General features: G+C 35.7%; 1 long non-coding RNA gene across 1 annotated transcript; it reads right to left on the bottom strand.

Moving 5' to 3' along the window:
• Window positions 1-1,978: 1,978 nt before the first annotated feature.
• Window positions 1,979-20,905, bottom strand: LOC141560703 (uncharacterized). Its single transcript, XR_012487791.1, has 4 exons — window positions 20,688-20,905; window positions 9,118-9,192; window positions 7,687-7,741; window positions 1,979-2,544 (listed from the first exon to the last, which is right to left on the bottom strand). It is a non-coding gene; the product is annotated as an uncharacterized LOC141560703 (long non-coding RNA).
• Between the last annotated feature and the right edge of the window lie 518 nt (window positions 20,906-21,423).

Genomic DNA, 21,423 nt, shown 5'->3' with positions numbered 1-21,423 from the left:
GTTAAGCACATGGTCCATACACCTGTGGGCATAACATTGCCAAGTGTCCCTGGAATCAGATTAAATGTAATTTGGAAATATTTTACAAAAATAAATAAAAATATACTAAATTATTTATACTATCACAATCTAAAGCTAAATCAATATGAGGCAGTCAGAGATTATTTTGTATGAATGAGTAATCTTTATTTCAATTTTAGTATTATTCAATTGGTCTATCACAAAGAAATTGAAGATTAAGTCATTTTATACCCTTCATACACACCTGAGGGGATAGGGACCTATTAGTGAAAAAGCTTCTACTACTAGATTGCAACTAATCTACAACTTACAATCTTAATGGGGTAATTGGGATTCAGAAAGATTAAGAAACTTGGCAATGATTTCAAAGTGACAGGAACCCAATTGATTATTATTATGTAAATGATAATAAATTATTATGTAAATTCTTTCTTTTTAATGTACATATATGCACATTTATGTATGTATATGCATATGCATGTTATAAATCTGCAAGTTATATGTTAAGTTCCTCAAAGTTAAGGGCTATATCTTCTATTCACTTTGATCAGCATCCTACCAGACAACTTCCACAGACCTCCAACCTAGTCCTTTTAACTCCATCTCTGGAATCATGTTCTTCCAGATTGGTAAAAATTCACCATATAGAGGCAACTCCAGTCCCATCATACTATTTTCTGACCTTCTCCTGATGATTCCCCTCTTCCCCATACTATACACCTCTTGTTCCAACAGTCATCAAATCAATAGTATTTTTTTCTAGAAAGGTCCTATCAATCATCATTATTCTATTCATCATATCTTTGATTTCTCATACCAAAACAACTCTCTCTGAGTCCCTATTTTCTTCTTGTATTGGAATATAAGTTCCTTGAGAATGAAAACTACTGTGCTTTTATGTATTTGTATCTGCTGTTCCTAGTAGAATGATTGATCTACAGCATGTGCTTACGTAAATGCTTTTTTCATTCATTCATTCCAATACTTTTGTGTTTAATTTGTTCCCCCTTATCTTCTCTACCCCTTCCATCATCTCCTACACATTCTTCAACTTCAGTTGAAGCCTAGTCTCAGACACAAGCAGAGAGGAAATGTCTGAATTTATTGCTTATAAAAAATAAAGGGATGTAGCACTTATATAGGACACATCAGATCTTGCTTAATCTTCATTACTCCCAGCTGAGTATTCCTAAATGTATACCACCCAGTAAAATTTCTGGAATTTAATGGGATAACTTTTATTTGGTGGGAGAAGGCCACAGGTGTGACCTCTCTTTTTACATAACATGAAAGTGTGAAAGATTGATGAAATTCAAGCTAGAAAACATGTATGATACTGGCCAGCAAGTGAAAACTTCATATACTTGACTAGGATAGCCCTCAGAAAGAAGTAGTTTGTCACTGAGAATATGTCCAGGTCTTTTCAACATGGTAGAATCTATCGGAGTTCATAACTATCTAACATAGTCTGTATGAATGCAGTCTAAATTCAAATCATAATGAGACATAATCAAGAAGATATATGATCAGAAAAAGAGATGGAACAGTCATGTAGTTAAAAAAAAAAATGATAAGCAATAGTTGCCCCATATGCCCCATTGGTACAAATACTAAAAAGGAAGATCACTAGTTTATTCTTAGTTGCATTACTTGTGGAGAATTTAATTGAAAGAACTGACAAGGGTCACCTAGGATAAGAAAGGATCTATTGACTTAGAACAAAATCTGCACTAAGAAAAGGAGATGTGATATTGATTTCATTGCTATTTCAGAACATTGACATATTGCTATATTCAATTCCTCTTAAAAGAAAGTATTTGTAGTTAGACAATCAAAATAAAAACACATGACCAGTAAGGGAGATGTGAGAAAAGGTGTCTTTGCCTTTAGAATTTATTACATATTGATATAGAACTGAAAAAATGTATTTGAATAAAAAATTTTGGAGATAATGAGATCATAGTTGTGCAAGCTTTATTGAAACTTAGGTACAGTTGAAATACAGAGATATGATCCATACAGAAATACTTTAGGAAGCATTCTGCTTAGTGTAGAAAAATCCAAAGGATTTCCTGGGGAAAATGTATTACTTAGGAAAACAACTATCTAGTTATAATAACTTTCCCCAAATCTACCTAATAGCCTTCCTAAAAGTGGGATCCTTAATTATTGAAGATAGCTTACATTAAGTGATAGAAATGTTATGCTAGACTTCAAGCTATTTGGATCATTTCCCTAGCTGGTTAAGGAAAAAAAACAAGTGAGGAGTACTTGAGACCTAAAGTCTTAGGTGGCAAACATCCTGAATTACTACTTGAGACAATGCTAATCACTAACTACAAGTAATGGTCAGTTCTATGCACAAAAATCCAGGATCTTGAGGACAGCAAGCCTTCCCCCATTTCACAATTTCAAAAACATCCTTTGCCATTATAAGTGTGATTGAGAAGGTGTTAAAAGGGCCAATCCAACACCACCTGGGTATGAATAACATCTTGGATCCTTTTTCATTTGGCAATTATCCTGTTGAGGAAATAGACCTTGTCTTGGTCACTCTGGTAAATTATTGCCCTGGGCTATTGACAAAGGTCACAAATGTATGCTAATTCTTCTTGATCTATCAACAACATTTGACATTTCTATTAGAAGGTCAGAGTGACCTTCCACTGAGAAAGACAGAGTAAGTGACATAGCTTTCCACAAAATCTAAGGCTTATAGTCTTTATCAGCTCCTGATGATCATGGTATCAAATGAAAGATTTAGTTTGGGGACTAAGTACTTAAACTTTTATGCTTTTTCCTCAGTAATATGGCCTTTGAATGAAACTCTAAGGCACAGAAATCTTCCCTTTTTCTGATATGCTTATAATAGCTTCTCTGATTTTAGTTTCTTTATGTGTCAAAATTATAAAGGACCACATCCAAGATGCATTTCCTATCTGATAGAAATTTGTTTAATTTTTTATCAGATTTTTGAAAAATTAGAAATCAAATTTATTTTTTTGATTTTGAACAACATATTAACAAACAACCATAAATTAACAGGTAAAGCCCAAGTAACCTAATTGGTTAACAGTTGAACTAATGAAAATTCCTATTCTACTGACTGATTTTGGTGGAAAGGGAGTAGCCTGTAAAATGGGATGACAATAATACCTACTTCCCAGGAGTATTAATATCAAATGAGTTAACATATCTGGAGCACTTTGAAAAAACTTACAGTGTTATATCCAGTTATATAGTTATATATACAGTGTTAGATAGTTGTTTCTCTGTTAATTTATAGTAGGTATTCTTCTTCATATTTATCTCATTAGCATCTAGCACAAAATGTAGAATATAGTTGGCGCTTAATCTTTATTAATTGCATCATATTCCATCTCTTGTCTATGTGATTTTGCCCTGATTCTTGATCTTATCTCTTACTTTCAGAATTCCTAATTTCTTTTATACACACCGCAAATGTCACTTCATTCTAAAGACTTTTACTTATTATTCTCATTGTTTAATATACTTTTCTCCACTTGTGAATCCACTTTGGTGTATATATGTGCTATGTGTGTGTATGTGTGTGTATGTGTGTGTGTGTGTATTTGTAGGAAGAGGTATCTTTCCCAATATAATGTAATAATAAGGATAGAGTAAGCTATTTAAAAGCAGGGATTCTTTAATTTTTTAAAATTTGTTTCAACATTATTTATCGGTGTCTGGCACAAAGTAAGGGCTTATTAAATGTTTGTTGATTAAATGACTATTTGATTTCATCTAATCATTTCATTTTGTAGATGAGATAACTAAGTCCCAGAAAACTTAAATGAAGTTTTATTTTGTTTTTCCCATAAGGTTTGCTCACTTTCTGCTTATCAGGGCTGATCCCAACTCTTCTACTGATCCAATCTTTTTTCTAAGGCATGTGATATTATAAGCTTTGGATATTAACAAGAATTAAGCTGAGCATTATTCTTTTCAAAATTAGCCAGTGATTCCCTCTTTTCTAATAAAGTCATTGTTAATATGCTGATACATCAAAATGGGGGATAAATTTCATTGTTGTCCTTTCTGATTAAAGCTCCAGTACTTATAGAGACTATCAAGGTCCAAAGTATCTATGGTGAGTCTTTGATTCATTCTGTCACAGAGTGATACACAACTCTAGCCTTCAAGTCTGAGGTCTATCCATTCTGAAGTTACTGTCACTGACCTACTTGTAAATAGGTAACATGATCTATTCCTCACATTTGTGTCCTGATATCCGTCTAATAATCTTTACAATAGATTTGTCAGCCTTCTCTGAGAGACCATGGCACTATAGATGCCTCCTAAGGTAGATATATTCATCCTTGTTGACTGACACCCCAATTCATTTTTTTACCATGAGATATTAGTAGAGTTTATTTATTTTTAATGCACATTGTTTTATGAATTATGTTGGGAGAGAAAAATCAGAGCAAATGGGGAAAATCACGAGAGATATTAAAAAAATAGAAAAAAGAAGTGAACATAGCATGTGTTAATTTACATTCAGTCTCCTTTGTTCTTTCTCTGGTTGTAAATGGCATTTTCTGTCCAAAGTCTATTGGGACTCCTTTGGATCACTGAACTACTAAGAAGAACCAAACCCTTCATAGTTGATCATTGCACATTCTTGCTATTATTGTGTACAATGTATTTCTGGTTCTGTTTGTTTTGCTCAGCCTCAGTTCATGTAATTTTTTCCAGGCCTTTCTATAACCAGTTTAACTTGTTCATCATTTTTATAGAACAATAATATTCCATTACCTTCATGTACCACAACTTATTCAGCCATTGCCCAATTGATGGGCATCCTCTCTTTTTCCAATTCTTTGCTACCACAAAAAGTGCTGCTAGAAACATTTTTGCACATGTGGGTCCTTTTCCCTCCGTTATGATTTCCGTGGGATACAGACTCAGTAATGGTACTGCTGGGTCAAACGGTATGCACAGTTTTATAGCCCTTCGGGCATAGTTCCAAATTGTTCTCCAGAATGCTTGAATCATTTCACAACTTTATCAACAACATGTTAGTGTCCTAGTTTTCCCACACTTCCTCCAACATTTAACATTATCCTTTCTTGTCATCTTAGTCATTCTGAGAGGTGTGAAGTGGTACCTCAGTTGTTTTAATTTGCATTTCTCTAATCAAGTGATTTAGAGCATTTTTTATGTAACTATAAATGGTTTTTATTTCATCATATGACAATTATCTGTTCATTTCTTTAACCATTTATCAATTGGGGAATGATGTGTATTCTTATAAATTTGACACAGTTCTTTATATATTTTAGAAATTAGACTTTTATCAGAAATATTGGCTATAAAGATTTTTTTCCCAGCTTTGTACTTACCTTTTAATCTTATTTCTGTTAGTTTTCTTTGTGTAAAACCTTTTGAATTTAATGTAATAAAAGTTGTTCATTTTGCCTTTCACAAAGTTTTCTAGTTCTTCTTTGGTCATAAATTCCTTCCTTCTCCAAAGATCTAATAGGTAAATTATCATTTGTTCTCCTAAAATGGTATCATCCTTTATACCTAAATTTGTTATGAGTATGAGTATGAGAAGCAAGTTTATGCTGAGTTTCTTATATATATATATATATATTTTCCAGTTTTCCCAGCAATTTTTGTCAAAAAATTTGTTAAAATAAAGTTCTTATTCCAGAAGCTGGAGTTTGGGGGTTTATTAAATACTAGATTGCTATAGGCCTTAATTATTGTGTCTTATATATCTAATCTATTCTATCAATCCACCACTCTATTTCTTAGCCAAATAGTTTCAATAACTACTGCTTTATAATATAGTTTTAGGTTTGGTACTGCTAAGCCACCATCTTTTGTATTTTTTTATTAATTTCCTTGATATTTCCTTGACCTTTTATTCTTCCAGATGAATTCCAGTTTGATGGATATGGCACTGAACAAGTAGACCAATTTAGGCAGAATTGTCATTTTTATGATATTAGCTCAGTCTAGTCATGAACAGTTTATATTTTCCCAATTATTTAGATCTGATTTTAGTTGTGGAGAAGTAATTTGTAATTGTGTTCATATAGTTCTTGGATTTGTCTTGGCAGGTAAACCCCGAAGTATTTTGTTTTGTCTATAGTCATTTTAAATGGAATTTCTCTTTCTATCTCTTGCTGATGGGCTTTGATGAGATACTAGTTTAAATTTTACAACTTAAATCATCAAACAACCCACTTTATAACTAGAAAGACATATTTATTCTTTTTTTTTATAATCCAAGAAATATCTTGTTCACTTTAATTTTAAAACATTTCAAATCTAGGGATTCTTTTGTTGTGATTTTGTTTTTTCAGCATGCTATAGCTTATTGCCTATACCAAAGATGTCAAACATATAGTCTATGGGTCACATGTTCCCAAATGAGCTCTAATTGAAAATATTAAGGAAAATATTAAATCTATAATAGAAAATATTTAACAAAAATTATATATATGAAGCATTACATTTTGAAATAAAATCAGTGTGAGGGATGCAAGAGTCATTGTGTATGGATTAGTAGCTCTCATTCTATTTGAGTTTGGCTCCACTGATCTAATACAACCTACCCATTAGAGATGAGAAACTGAGGCCCATGGATGGCTAATTTCTTGCTGACACAGAAAACAAGTGACAGATCATTATACATGAACATATACATACATACATATATATATATATATATATATATATATATATATATATATATATATATGCATTATTAACCATATGGATATGAAGAATATTCAGAAAGGGCTAATCTCTTTGGTGGGAGAGTCCTTTCAGGGATGTTCATCCACCTTTGGTGTCCTTCTCTCACCTGAGTCTCACCTATGACCCTAAGAAGTTGTACTGGCTACACCCTGATAAAATCCTCTCAGCAGACAGGCTGAACCAGGCAGCAGGTAACTGATGGACCTTATTGGTGAATTAGGGTGATATTTACTCTAAGCATGGGAAGACTTGCCTGGCTAAATGGCAGGATGAGAACAATTTGTTCCAATGACTGTGAAGGAGGCTAAAGCAGACATTATGGAGCACTTAGCTTTTAATAAGACATCAAAGATATCAAAGTCATCCACTGTATCCTAGGCTATTATCAGCCATCCTGACTTTGTGTTGCCATTGGACTTCAATGATTCTGGAGAAGAGAGAGAGGCTAATGACTTTATGAAACTCTGCCTCACTTAAATCCAATTCATGTTCAAGTTAAGATATCATCCCTTGAGCCTTTCAATGCTTTTTCTATGATCCTATGAAATAACTGTTAACTCTTTACTTTAGTTTTAGCTATTTAGATTTTGCTAGACTGTTTCCTTTGGAACCACTTTTCTCTCTTTGACAAGGAGAGTTGAGGGTGACTAAGTCTTTCCAAGTTTATGTAACATTTTATTTGATATTGGTCTGGCCTTTCATAAAACTTTTAATACACTGTTCAATTCCATATATTTAGAAAGATGGTTAGAAATTGAATAATGTTGTCCAGGGCAAGGTGGGGTGGGGGAGAAGGAAAGCAAATTAAAGGGCTTTACAATCAGTTTTATGATAAAAGTAAAGAAACTGAGGCAAGAGTATGCTGAGGGATGCCTTAATAACTAATTGTCTTCAAAAATTTTAAAGGGTTAATATATAGAGCATGCTTACCAGAAGTTCTCCATCTTGTCTGAAGAAAGCAGAAGAGGAACTGGGATAAAATTGCCTTAGAAAAATTATAAAGAAGAACATTTTGGGAGTTAGGGTTGTTAAATACTAAAATAAGCTGTTGGGGGAGGTTATACATAATACATAATAATTGAATACCCATAGAGATAAAAGACAAAAGTTAACTTTCCTTTTTGATTTCTCCTTAACCTCTTCAAAATTTCCGTTAATTAGGCTATATCCATTCCCTTCCATTGTTGGGAGATTAAAATGGGAATGGACAATCTTCATTGGAAGAGGGAGATTCTGCTTACTGGAGTAATGAGAGGGAGTCCTTTTGGACCATAACAAAAACTGCTTTTGACACAGAGAACTTGCTGTTTCTCCTTGAAAGTTATAGGCAAGAAACTGACAGCAGGAATGAATCCTAATTGGCTAACAGGACATTTTTTACTGCTTTGCTAAATTAGTGGATCCATGATCACACTGATGTATGGACTCCTCATTGATAGAAATGGGAACTCACCCAAACATGTCCATTCTAGGTGCATTTCACATCTTCCTGTAAATCTTTTAGATAGTCCACTCAATATGTATAAGCCTTCTAGATCTCTAGTTATGGTGTCGACACCAAGGGAACACACACAGTATTATCTCTTGGTCTCTCACTCATGTAATGTAACTGATCCATCTTTATGTCTCTTTACTGATTTTTCTCATGACATTTTTATGCTGCTTTTCAAATGTAATTCTTTACTTGCAATGAAGTAAAGTCTGCTAATGCCTACCAAAAAATGCTCAACTTAAAAACTGTAGTACTTACCTATTAACAAATAATAAGCACTGCTCTGAAACTCCAGTGTCCCATACAATTTTTGAGTTGGTAGAGACCTCAGAGACCTAGTCCCACATCTACCTTAAAAAGCAATTTTCTCTACCACATCATATGTATAATATTTAGACACATCGGGTTGCCTTTTAAATCCAGTTGTTTTTCCCTTCTCTGGGCTCAAACTAGTTAGCACTAACTATATGAAACTAGTTTTAGCTTCAGCAAATCCCATGAACCAGTGATTGTATTTTTCAGTGTATACTCAAGAATTACTTCATTTCCAGAGTCCCAAAGAATCATTCTTAATTTTGGAAAAGGGAAGGAATATTGGACTCTGATCATTAGTTCTCAAGATCTCTTCCTTTTCCCACAATGTTCTCACTCACTTAATTACTATCATGTAGTATGATCTATCATGATATAACTAAGTGGATAAGTTGTTATTATGATTCTAGCAACACAAATATCTGATATTTGTGTTTTAATTATCATACAATGATTTATGTGTCTATTCTTCTTTGAACCCTATTTCAATTCCCTGAGAAAATTACTTTTGTCTTATAGGTGAGGAAACGGAAAAACAAAGAAGTTAAGTAACTCACCCAACATCAGACATTTAACAAATGTTGAAGGCAGGATGTAAATCCAGGTCTCCTTGGCCTTGAGAGTATTTTTCCCTGCATGGGGATGATAACCAATTTCATTTATGAGGTAGACAAAAATTTGTTTTGAATAGTATTTGCATTCTGGCTGGAAGAAAATGATGGGAAAACATAATATCTGATTTCTAAATTAGGCCTGAATTTAGGTATAATTTTGAAAGAATGCTTTTCCATTTCACTTATTAGTACTTCCCCAGACCAAAGTTTTTGGTGTCCTTTCTAACTTAGAATTTAAGGTTGTAATTTAAAATTAAAAGTGGCAGTGACTTTAGACTACTGGTCAGAGTTCCCACTCTATTGCCCCTTTGGACTTGTTCCTGGACCTAAAAATTTCAAAACTTTTTTTTTCATTTGCTTTCTTCCCAATCAAAATTTATCTATTCTATATTTTATTTTCTCTTATCTCTCTAACTTAGGAAAAACAATCTGAGAAAGCAATTCAACTAAGGTACTAATGAGTGATAATTTAATGTGTTGTTACTCAGGGGGTTAGTTGAGTATCAAAATAGGACTCCTTCCAGGCAGAATATTAACTCATGGGATCAAATTTCTAGTAAGATCATTATAATTATTATTATTATTACTAGCAAAATTTCAAACTACTAGGGGAGATATCTTTGGCTGAGTACTAAAAGAGACCCTACCTAGGCAGGTATTAATTTGATATGCTCCTAAAATGCCCCTCACCTTTTCAATTCTAATTCTTTAATTCAATACAGATTTCCTTTCCTACTGGCCCAGCATTTTGCTTATGAGGAACAAAAGATTCCCTAAATACAATGGGTTTTCTAGCATCACCATCTGACATTCTATAGACAATTCAACAGGCAGACAGAATTCTGTAGCTATTCAGTCTTCACCTAGGCTCTGTATTGCTACATATGTATTCAATAAAAGCAAAATTAAATCTGATAGTGGATATCAGATGAAAAAGTTATCTCAGAATAGCTTTCCCTTAAAGAGTAATTACATTTACTAAAATTGACATCCCCTTGAATTTGTATTTTTAGAGAATGATCTAGCAAAAGATGTTTGCATATAATGTATAATTCAGGTGGGTATTACAAGCTTATTTTATTTATGGAAATATAATACCAATTTTAACCACATACATGCTCCATAAAATTCCTCATGTCAAAATTGCATTTTTTATGAGATTTAGAAACCTAAATACCTTAGTCAAAGGGAAAGATGTGGAAGATAGCAGTTTCCATTTATAGTGAATATGTATAAAGTATGAGGGACACTGAATATCTTTTATAAACACCTCCTTTTTTGGCTCCTCAACATAGAGAGAATATTGCATAATTAAAAGTCAATGTTTAGGATTTCTTTTGTGTAACAAAACTTCAGTATCAAGTTCTGCACAAAATTATCTCATATATATATAATCATATATGTAATCATATATATACATATCATTTCACTTTAGCTTATCAATAACATAAATCTCTCTATATATGTTTACATAGCTCTCTATTACATCTATAGGCTCGTGCATATAATATATGTACAAGCACATAATTTATCATATGTACTCTTAATATGTAAAAACATATGTAGTATCATTTAGGTTAAATTACATGGTAAGGAGTAAGTAAATGTTGATTTCTTTGCTTTTTCATGGTTTTTTTTCCAGGAAATTGTCCTTGTAGCATGGGTGCCTGGGCATTTGTTGTTGGTTTTGTTTAGCTTTGTTTGGGATAATGTTCAGCTTTTTATTTCCTGATGGGAATGTTAATGAATGTCAAACAAAGACTAAAGTACCAAGTAGAGCACAGTTTATGAATCAGGTAGGCATGTATATTCATTAGTACTGATTACTGACACTCTGATGCTTTAGGGACTGAAATATGGGTCAATCAGATGAGTCACCTAAAAGGCATATTAAACATCCCTTCAGCCTTTTCTTATGCTCATTTCCAGGGCTGATAACCAAACTTTGTGGCTGAGGTCATTAAGCAAGTCTGAGGTGAAACATCCAGATTTTCTTTCAACATTTCTTACAAATGTGGGCTTTAGTAAAGGCTTCTCAGTTTGCATTCTAAAAGGGAACTGAACCTAAAAAGAGTATATGTTGAACAATGGTAGCCTTACTTCACACATCACCAGAGTTTGAATATTCATGCTCAGCCATGAGAAATGGACTACTTCTTTTTGGAGTCAGGCCCATAAAATGGCAAGACCCCAGCTAATTATTTCTTTTTCTTTCCCTTTCCTTCTTTGCTTCTTTCTATAACTCAACAAGTACTTTTAACAATTTCATTTTTAATCTAGGGAATAAAGCACGCATTCTACAACACAGTAAAATACAAAAAGGATTGTCCATGTAATTGCAGATCTACTATCTATAACTTGCTATTATTTGCAAATATACAACAAACTTATCACATAAATTTCTTTTTTTTCTTTTCCCTCCCCCATCCCTATCCCAAAGATGTTTACCATTAACCCAAATATCCCTCTATCTGAAACCAACCTACACACACACACATATATATATACATGAGTACATGTATATGTACATGCACATACATATACATACCCATATATGTCTATGTTTGTGTGTGTTGTATATGTATGTCCTTTATCGTTTATTTGGATATTTATAATATTCAAAATAACTTGTGTACTCAAAAGTCATTATTCAAACAATATTACTGTTTCTGTATATAATGTTCTTTTGGTTTTGCTCATTATGCTCTTCATTACTTCATGCAATTTCTTCCATGTTTTCCTAAAATCATTTAGTTTATTATTTCTTACAGCACAGTGCTTTCCACTCATATTAACAAGTACTTTTTGAAGCATCTAATATGGGTTTGAAAAAGTTCTAGGAACTAGAGATAAATAGGCAAAAATGAAAAGTTCTTCAAGAAATTTACTTTTACTGGAATTATTCTTTAGTGGGGTGTGAAAGTTCGGACTTGTAATTTCATGGGCATGAGAACTCTCCAGTGTAGATATTTTCACTCTGAATGCAAAAACAATCATTTGTGTAGTTACCTGGGTTGATATACACATGGTGTTTTAGAAGACTGTGCAATTTAGAATTTTTCTACTGTTGAATAAAAAAATATTTCTTATAAAATCTTAGTCCCTCCTTCCTTTTCAGTTTTCTTATACTTTACTTCCCACTGCAAATTCTTCTGTATAGTGACACAAGCCTCCTAAATGTGCCACAAATAAGACATTCCACCTCCTGATTCTGGACATTTTTTCTGGTTGTCCTTTATGTCTGAGATGTTCTCCTACATTTCTGCCTACTAGTTTCCCTGACTTTTTTTAAATCCCTTTTTTTTTTTTAACAGGAAGTCTTTCTCAATACCTCCTAATCCTAGATTCTTTCTTTTCTTAATTATTTCCTATTTATCTCATATATGGTTTGCTGAAGCATAATTGTTGATGTATCTCTTCCACCTCTTTTTTTCTTTCCCCCTTTTTTTGTACTACTTACCATAGTATCATATATTAAATGTTTAATAAATGATTATTGAATAAATATCTTGTAAATTATTAAAACATTGATTAAAATAAACTAAAGCATTTTGCAAATCTTAAAGCCCCATGTAAATAGTAGCTATTAAGTTATATTGACTGTGGTACTTACCTCAGTTGTGAAATTCAAATAACAAGTGTATATAAGACATTGTGTAATTATTAAAGTGCTATACAAAGGACAGTTATTGTTACTTTAAATGAAAAAACTAAAGTAGGGATGTAGATTTTAGTTTTTCCTCAAAATAGCACTGCAGGACTGAATGATAAGCATGCACCATGCTAGAGAAGTTGTTAAGAATAGCTTCTCAAATGGACTTTGCATGATTCAATCTCAATAAAAAGCATATAAGGTATAATACTACATGCATCATCTCATTTAATCTTTTGCAATCTTTACTAGGAGGTAGAAAAACTTATTATTCTCATTTTTGAGATGAGAAAAATAAGGCTCAGTCTTGTCCATTGTCATTTTTGCTGTTATTCAGTTATTTTTTTGAATCAGGTTAGACTCTTTTTTTAATCCTATTTGGAGGTTTCTTCGCAAAGATGCTGGAGTGCCTTGACATTTTCTCCTCGATCTCAATTTACAGATAAGAAAAGTGAGGCAAACAGAGTTAAATAACTTGCTCGGGCTACTGTCTGATGGTAGATTTGAACTCATGAAAATGAGTCTTCCTAACTCCAGACCCAGAATTCTAGATACTCTGCCATACAGCTGTGCATTATTAGAGGGATAAGAGTGTAGAATAGAAAACTGGCTTATAATTTCCTTGGTACTGAGATCTAATGTATGAGAAAACCCCTTTTAGGGCTCATTGATTGCAATTTAGAGTCTTAGAAAGTTATATGGAACTGTGCCAAGTTGAAAGAGTTGCTCAGGGCCACTCAGTATGTGTACTCAGGTCTTCCTGGCTTCAAGGTCAACCTTCTATCCATTGCATTACATTACCTCTCAGCTCAGCGTCATAGAGCTATTAAATGACAAATATTAGACTAGTACTTAGCTCCTTTAATTCCAGGTGCAGAATTTTTTCCATGACACCACAGTAAACTGGGTACTTATCTATTTTCATATTTTGTTTTTGTCTTTGTTGTGGGGTCGTCACTGCCTGACTCTTGCCTATAGCTTATAAATGTTAATCCTTCTTCTGCCTCCATAAAATTTCTCATAACTCCTAGAGCCACAATACTGGGGAGAAGGAAGAAAAGAGAGGGGAAGTGACCAAATCCTTGTGTCTCACTTGCCACAGCTAATGTCTGACTCTGAATTACTGGAATCTTTGGTAGGAAGACAAGGAGACTAATAGACAAATGCAACCATTCTATTTTCAGACAAACAAGTGTTCACATGTTTTGAGATGCCATACGTGAATTGTGGTGGTTAGACAGCAACATCTTTAAATAGAAATGGGTATGATTCAGATCCTGCCCCCTAAAGATATTTGCACATTAATGCTGTACTTGGCTAATGTGGCTGATGCATTTCCTTCCTCTCCTCACTCACATTGCAATAAAGAAGGTTGTTGTTTGTTTTTGAAGTCAAAGAATCCATTCAGCTTAAAACAGCTTTTTAAAAAGCTTAAAATATGATTATATAAATTAGATACCTAACTTGAAAAACAACTTCTTTTTGATAACTATAAAATTATTATATCATTTCTTTCTGGATATTTTGATAACTGCTCTAGAATGAGATTATCCTAATCAGCTCTCTATAAAGCATATCTCACACAATGTTAACCAAGTCCCTTTCACCCTGAAATACCTATATTTTTTCCTACTCTAAGCGAGGATGCCTTCCTTCAAAGACTAAAAATATTTTCAATTTTTCATGTGGCACAGATGAAACCCTTGGTTCTCTGAGGCTATTACCATGCAATAAAAGCTCTTGAAAGTCCAAAGAAGAGAGATGAATAAAGTACTAATTGAATCTGTTGTTCAAGGACTAGGAACTTCATCATTACTCATTGCTTACCAATGACTTTTATTTATTTATAGCTACTGATGAAGACAGTCTATTAAAATACAGAAGTGTTAAGAACAGCATACAAATTCAGGCCTACATATATTACTGAGATTTGATGGGATGGTAATTGTTACTAGAATATGGCTCTGCATGGATATGGGGAATAGCACTGTGTATTAAAAAGATAAACTTAAGTGAAAAAAATAGCAGGAAGAGCGTAAGCATGTAGCAGAATAACAGAAATGTTATTGTTGTGGGAGAATACTGATCAACCTATCAAAAAACAAACATTTGCTTATATGTGCCATAACTGCCAAGTTCTTTCAGTAGTGGGCACAGTCAGCAATGGATGTTCCTTGGGTCTTCTCCTTCGTTTCAAGGGTCTGCTCCGTCTCTCTCTGATGGATAAGACAAATATGGCTCATTGGCACCCATCTGATTCCTTCTCCATCTGTGGAGATATAAGCAAACCCTCTCCCCCAAGCAGTTAACCTATCTGGTCCCTTCCATTCACCACTTTCTGGGTCTCTCCACATCACCTGGCAATTATCTAAAGACAGTGGAGCTGCTCACACTGGACACTGCCCTTCCGGTGGGTTATAAAACCTGTCTGCCAGAGCCAGTGCATCTTTGTCAAAAATTTAAAAATTAATGGTATAGAGAACTAAATTTAGAAGTTCTCTAGGGTTACCCGTGGCTCCCCTTTCTTTTGTTTTTGGAGGAGTGTCTTAATATCTGTTTCTTCTCTCTACTATTGCCTGCCCTTGAGGATTAAAGGGTGCCCGTGGTATGCAAAATCTTATATTGTGCACAAAATTGTGCAAAATGTTTAGAAGTATATGCAGGTTCATTATCTGTTTTTATTGCTTGTGGCAACCCATAATTGCAAATGCTTGCATAAGGAATTCAATGACCACTCGGGCTGTCTCTTTTGATGTTGACACTGCAAAAGTGAATCCTGAAAAGGTGTCTACCACAACATGGATAAAAGATAGATGACCAAAAGATTTATAATGGGTCACATCCATTTGCCAAATTTCATTAGGTTTCAAACCACAAGGGTTCTTCCCTAGAGGGAGTGTAGGAACATGGAAAGGAAGGCAAGCTGTACAGGCTTTTACTATGCTCCTAGCTTCTTCTCTTGTTATTCCAAATTGTAAACGTAAAGCTCTGGCAGCCTGATGATATTTAGAATTCTTGTGCTTCTTGAAATAAAGTAGTACTGGCCAGCATGGTTAGAAGGCATACTATCTGCCTTTGAATTACCATCAAAAATAGGACCTGGAAGTCCACTATGGGAGTGGACATGCAAAATATAAATCTTACCTGGATGCTTTCTTACTCACTCTTGAAGTTCCTTAAAGAGCTGATATATATTGGAGGCTACAAATTTTATTTGGGCTGTGGCAATTCTTTGTACCACACCTACTGAATAGGCCAAATCAGATATTATATTTATGTCTCCTGGATAATAAGCAAGAGCTAGAATGATTGTATACAATTCATTCTGCTGAATGGACTGAAATAGCACAAATATTATGTTTGGATGCATCTGTAAAGATAGTTGGTCCTTTAAGAGGAACTTTAGAAACCTTTTCTTCAAGAATCCATTGCCAATTATGTAATAGTCTGGTTATCTTTAATGGAGACCCGTGTGTAAAATTTGGAGCCATGGCTAATAAAATTTGCCACTCTGGGATGATTTCTCAGCACACATTAACTTGTGCATTAGTATAAAAGATGTATATCTTGTCAGGTCTTATCCCAGATAATTGTGTTACTCTCTTAATAGCCTTTAATAAAATTCTAGCCACAAGCACTAGGTAAGGAATAAGGCTTTGTTCTGGTTGTGCTGGGAGGTTCACCTACTCTATCACACTGTCTCCTTGATGAAGGACTGCTGTGGGTGCCTCTTGTGTAGCAAAAACTTATATTTCCAAGGGTTTTTGAGTGACTCTTTCAACTGCATTGGATAAAGCCAGTTCAACTTGTCTCAAAGCCTCTTGAGCTTCTTTTGTAAGCAGGTGTGATGAATTTAAAGCACTATCTACCCTTAAAATGTCACATAATGGTTGCAATTGACAGGTAGTCAAGCCTACCATGGGGACGCATCCATTAGATATCTCCTATCAATTTCTGGAAGTCATTTAAGGTGTTTAGCTTCTCTGTTCTTAAGGAGAGTTTTTGTACTGTAAGCACCTTAGGATATACTTCATATCCTAAATATTGAAAAGGAGCATGTCTTTGAATCTTTTCTGAAGCTATGTGCAATTTATAATTCCTTAGTGTTTCTATGGTTTTTTGTAGACATGCTCCTAACATTTGTTCCTCAGGTGCACATCCCAATATATCATCCATGTAATGTAATAACATTACTTTTAGAAATGCTTTTCTTACTGGAGTAAGAGCAGCAGCAACATACATTTGACACATAGTAGGGCTGTTTTTCATTCCCTGTGGCAAAACTGTCCATTTATATCTTTTATAAGGCTCAGCTAAGTTAACGCTGGGCACTGAAAAGGCAAATCTTTTCATATCCTCCTTATCTAGAGGGATAAAATAGAAACAATCCTTAATGTCTATAATCCACAGAGGCCATTCTCTAGGCAACTGAGTAGGAGATGGAAGTCCAGGTTGAAGAGTTCCCATAGTTTCTATCTGTTGATTTACCTTTCTTAAATCAGTCAACATCCTCCATTTTCCAGATTTCTTTTTTACAACAAATACTGGGGAATTCCAAAAACTTAGAGAAGGTTGTAAGTGTCCTTGGTCAAGTTGTTCCTGTACTATGTCTAGTAAGGCCTGAATTTTATCGCTACCTAAGGGCCACTGTTCTATCCACACTGGTGTATCAGTTTTCCATTGGATAGGAACAGGTGAAAGTGTTGGCAGGCCTTCAACAGCAGCCCTGCCTAAAAAAACTGAAGTACTCATTTTTAACCCTAATTGTTGTAAAATGTCTCTTCCCCAAAGATTGATGGGGATTTTTTCAGCTATAAAAGGAGTAAAAACTCCTGTTTCACCTTCAAATATCCATCTTAAAGGGGTAGCACTAACTTCAGCTGCTATTGATCCTCCTACCCCAGACATGTAGGTGTCTGCCTTAGTCTTTGGCCAATGACTGGGCCAGTTGGCACCTCAAATGACTGTGCAATCTGTACCTGTGTCCACCAGTCCTTCTAATGGTATGCCATTTATATAGATGGTGAGCATAGGTCAGTCAGCTGTCACAGCTGCTGTCCAGTATATTCCTGGGTTTTTCTGCTTGGAGTCAGAACGTGGGTGACTGCCACCAGGTTGCTTATTAGGAGTCTGTATCAATAAACCCGATGCTACTACTTCTCCTGGTTGATAAGTCACACATTGTCTACCTTTGTTAGTGACTGGGATATTTTCTACACATTCCCCAGTTTCCCACATCAGTGTATGAATGAACACTGTCTTGTAAGTATTCTCAGGAGGTGAAATGGTCAAGCCTATTGTCCCTGGAGGCAAGGGATCCATAGGCTGGAGAGGAACAGATTTCACCTCTCCAGGGGGGTATCTCAGTTGTCCCAGCTGCATACAACTCTATCCTCCCTAATTGTAGTCCCTTTCTCCCATCATGTTGCTTCCTGGCTGACTGATTATGTAATCCCTTTCTCCCCTCAGATGGCTTCCTGGCTGATTGATCATGTCTGGGTATTGGACTTGGAGGCACTCTCTGGGTGTGGCATCAGCTGCCATGGCATCCACTGCCATCATGCCCCAAGTGTTTTTTGCCTGGGGCCCTGGAGCTGGGCCCCTCATCCCATTTCCCTGAATCAGTCTACACTCTGATGCCCAATGGAGTCCTCTGTTGCATTGTGGACATGGGGTTTTGGGTCTTGTTCTCCCAGCCTGTTTTCTCACTCTGTCTCTATGCCAACATTGAGCTTTCAGATGGCCTACTTTACCACACTGAAAGCATTGACGAGTCTCTCTGGAAGTCTCTTGCCAAAAGGGACCCTGTCTTCCTATGTTGGGATCTTGGGAAGTCTGCACCATAGCCTGGCTATAAAAGGTATTTGTGCCCACTGTGGCACAGCATCTTATGATCTCCTCTAAAGGAGCATCCCTATTTAGTCCTAGTATAATCCTTCTACAAACCTCATTGGCATTGTTTCTAGCAAGTTGCCTTACCAAAGTATCTGTTACTTCATTTTCACCATTAGTCTGTGTGACAGCAGTTTGCAAACGTGCCACAAAATCAGCAAAGGGTTCATTTGGTCCTTGTACAATTTTTGTATAGGTCTCACCCTTGTAGTTTTTACTGGGGAGAGAAGCCCATGCTTTGATAGCAGCAGCAGCAATTTGCTCAAATGTTGTTATGGAGTAATTAATCTGTACTGAAGCATCTGCATAAGAACCTACACCTGTCAGTAGGTCACAGGTGATTGAAGTATTAACTCCACTTTGACTATTTTGTTGGGATTGAATCCTACAGAGCTCACTATATTCAGAAAACCACAACTGTAAGTGCCCTTTAAATGGGCAGACACAATGTATTGGGAGATTGAGGCCCAGAAGTAATTTCTGTGGATATTAGGACTGCCTTGTAGGTGGGATCTTGGCCACGATGAGATAGCTTCGTAATGCGTGACTCTCTTGCTAATTGGCTGTGTGTGAGACCTCACAGGCCCTTTATAAGCCTATTGCAGGCAGCAGTCACTCTCTTTAACCTGGCGCTCTTCACCCTGGCTTCCTAGCCTGGGTGGCCAAGCCAAGATGGATAGCCAAAAGAGGTAAGGATTTTGGTAGTGAACACGTGGGTCTTCTGACCAGATGTTCACTCGGGAACCAACAAGTCAGGGCATCAGTCAGGGCATTATGTGAGTAGATATAATAAAGGCTTTTAAGATTGCACATGGCTGTTCTTGAGTGTGCTACCGATTATTAAACTATAGATTCAAGAGATCGTGGCCAGAGACCTTTGAAGGCCTCAGAGGAGGCGAGCCGAGTAGAGTTCACATTGCAAAGGTCAGTGGTCAAAGGTACTCTGTTGGGCCTATGGCAGACAAGTAATTGTAACTTCCAGGAGAGCACATTACACACAACAAATTTTGTCCAGGTTCTAAGCTCAACTTTGCAATGATTTTCCAGTCACTAGGGGTTAAAGTTTCATAAGCCAAATTGTTTATTAACATCTTAACATAATTTGATGTAGCCCCAAAGAGAGTGCAAGCTTTTTTCAGGTCTTTAAGGACATCCATATTAAAAGGAGCATATTTTCTACTTTCTTGACCTGCAGAATTATGCTGTTGAATCACGGGAAAAATTTGAAGTTTGAAATCATTTTCTAGTTCTTTTCCATTTTTGATAGCTTCAATAAGCCCATTCTGTAATCTAGTTATGGAGGTTGGGGATTGCTGGGGGGGAGGTACAGATGATATCACCGCCCTTCCCACTACTCCTCCTCCTTCTGTCCCTGAAGGTGGAGTTGATGTGGGCTGATCAATAATCTGCTCTCTAGGTGGGGTTAAAGTCTCTTCAGAACAATCACAGTCAACACACCCTAATTCCTCATTCAAATCCCCTTGCCCTCTGGCAAGGCCTTGAGTTTGCTTATTTTCTATCTTTTGTTCCTCATGCTTCCTCCTCTGTTCACTTTCCTTCTCCTATAACTTGCTCGATAGCTTAAGTCTAATTGAGTCACGTTATATATATAAAATACCTCTGCGGTAATTGAATAAGGCCCATTTTTTGTGTAAAATTCTTTCATTTCAAGTCTCACTAGCTTCCAGTTATCTATGCTTAGTTTTTCTTCCTTTAAGAACCAAGGGGACATGTGATTCAATTAGTCTAAGAGATTATCCATTTGTGGGCTGATTACAAGTAAATTCTTCTCATCAATTATCTTAATTATATCCTCTATATTACTAGGGGAGGCTGGAGTAGGAGCAGGGGCTGTATCTGGGTCGGCTGAGGGAATGTTTTTAGCTAACACCTGCCCCATCTCAGCTACTAGAGATTGCTGGTTTGGTCCTTAACAAGGTAAGTTCCTTATTTCTATTAGAATACTCACCTAATCTCCTGATCACCTGAGGACTTCAGTGGAAATAGGGTGCCGGCCCCATGTTTGGATGCCAAAATGCTGGAACTCTGTCTTCCCAGAAATCAGCTGAAGTCAGGATCACTAAATGTCTTTATTCTTGATCTTTTATGGTCAAGGTCAGGGGCTTAGGCCTAGCAACCTCACACACACACCTTCCTCCCTCAAATGCCCAGAGAGACTGACTCAGCTTCTGCATCTCAATTCCTCTTCCTCCTCCTACTCCTCCTACTCCTCCCACACATGTCACTTCCCCCTTTTTGTCCCACCAATCAAGTCAGCACAGAACAGCTGGGGAGGGTCAACCTTCAAACAAGTTAATAGGGAACTATCCAATTGGCAATTAGACTCACGTGCTTCATTATCCAAGTGCATTGCTCAGTTCTAGCCCTTTACGTGTGCCAAGTACTGTGCTATGCTCTTAGAATACAATATAAAAGAAAAATCAGCTCCTAACCTCAGGAAGCTTACATTCTACTTGGAGAAACAGCATTTATTAATCAGTATATACAAGATAAATACAGAATGGAAGGTAGGCACTAAAAAATATGGATATTGAGAAAGGCTTCCAGGAAGAGACAATGTTTGAGTTGAGTCTTAAATGAAATCAAGGATTCTAAGATTAAGTTGTAGGCATGGAGGACAGTCTGTACTAAGACATGGGGATATAAGCTAGCATGGCTGCACCACAGAGTATGTGAGGAGGATA

The sequence above is a fragment of the Sminthopsis crassicaudata genome, chromosome 3, assembly GCF_048593235.1.
Source record: "Sminthopsis crassicaudata isolate SCR6 chromosome 3, ASM4859323v1, whole genome shotgun sequence".
Classification (NCBI taxonomy): domain Eukaryota; kingdom Metazoa; phylum Chordata; class Mammalia; order Dasyuromorphia; family Dasyuridae; genus Sminthopsis; species Sminthopsis crassicaudata.
The sequence above is the reverse complement of the archived record's forward strand: the minus strand, read 5'-3'. Positions and strand labels throughout refer to the sequence as shown.